Source organism: Octopus bimaculoides, chromosome 9 (genome assembly GCF_001194135.2).
Source record: "Octopus bimaculoides isolate UCB-OBI-ISO-001 chromosome 9, ASM119413v2, whole genome shotgun sequence".
In the NCBI taxonomy this organism is placed as follows: Eukaryota; Metazoa; Mollusca; class Cephalopoda; order Octopoda; family Octopodidae; genus Octopus; species Octopus bimaculoides.
Genome location: NC_068989.1, coordinates 59729377 through 59731092, shown reverse-complemented (window position 1 = coordinate 59731092; position 1716 = coordinate 59729377).

Sequence of the window (1716 nt, the reverse complement as noted above, 5' to 3'; positions counted from 1 at the left end):
CATATATGTATATATATGAATATATATATGTATACATATATGTATATATATATGAATATATATATATATATATATATATATAAATATATGAATATATATATGTATATATACATGTATATGCATATATATATATATATATATATATATATATACACATGTATATATACTGATGCTGGTGTGTTTCCATCTCCGTCACTTAGCAGCTCAGCAAGAGAGACCAATGAAATAAGTGCTAGGCTTACAAGTAATAAGTCCTGGGGTCAATTTGTTTGACTAAAGGCGGTGCTCTAGCATGGCCACAGTCAAATGACTGAAAGAAAATAAAGAAAAAAATATATATATCATATATATATATATGAGGTACTCATCAACTTGCAGACACTATTCCGTTGATTAGTCTGTTTATTTTATAACCAAAATGACAAAAAAGACAGTATACAGACACTTATGACATACCATGTCATATCAACAACTAAGATTTCAAATATAAAGGACATCTAGCAATTGGAGAAGAGACAAAATCTTACGCTTGTTTCGGCCTAGCGTTGGCATGCCCCATTCTATCTCTATTGCTCCAGTACGCTGACGTAATTAGTAGATGAAAATGATGTAATGGGGGTACATGCATGGTTCACTAGGCTTCTTCAGAGATTTACAAATTCAATTCATGAATTTTGCAAAATTTAAATACAAATATAAAATTAAAAAAAAAAAAAATATAAAGCACATAAAAAAAACATACAAAAAGTATATTAAAATCCATATAAAGTGTCATAAAAACTCATATATACATGCATATGCATGTATGCATTACTATATACAGATATACATGGATACAAAAGCATAACCACGAGTACACATATGTGTGCTCAGATGCACATACACAGATGGCTGTACATGCGTATCAAAGTATAATATATATATTGTATATATATATTATATATATTTATTTATTTATGGGTTTCAGCCAAGTGGCTGTGGTCATGCTGGAGCACCACCATGATTTTCTGTCTTTATGCTTTGCTCTCTTCATGTTCCTTGCATGGCTCTTCTCCATCTGATATAGTCCAATCAAGAGTTTTGATAGCACATCTGGTGTATAAGAGAATTTGACATCGCTGCCCTCAACTGTGTCTCATTTCGAGCCATTGGTTCATCTGGTATCGTGGAGAGGAAAGTGTCGAGTTTTGTTCTGATGACCTCTATGTCCATGTCTTGCAGGTCCTCTGAAACCGTGGCTGTTGCAGTATCTTGTTCTTATGTGAGATGCAGTGGACGGTATCCTTGGTACTATGCAGTGGCGACCCGTGCGGGCATTCGTGGAGCACTTTATACCAAAGTTTGGTACCAGTCCTTCCAGTATTTTCCATATGTAAATTATTACATATCTCTCCTGCCTGCGCTCCAGGGAGTAGAGACCTAGTGCCTTTAGTCGCTCCCTGTAGTTCATCTGCTGGACTGTGGTGATCTTTTTCGTATAGTGACGCTGAATTTCCTGAGTTCTGCTGTCTGCTTGACACTGTGTGGTGACCACAACTGAGAGCAATAGTCTAGGAGGCTCAAAACAAATGTCTTCCATAGAGTCATCATGACTTTTTGATCCCTTGTTCAGAATATCCTCAGTATCCACTCTGCCAGTTGTCTGCACTTTGCTGTCAACTTGACAATGTGCATGTGAAATAATGCATCACTACACATGCTGATGCCCAGGTCTCT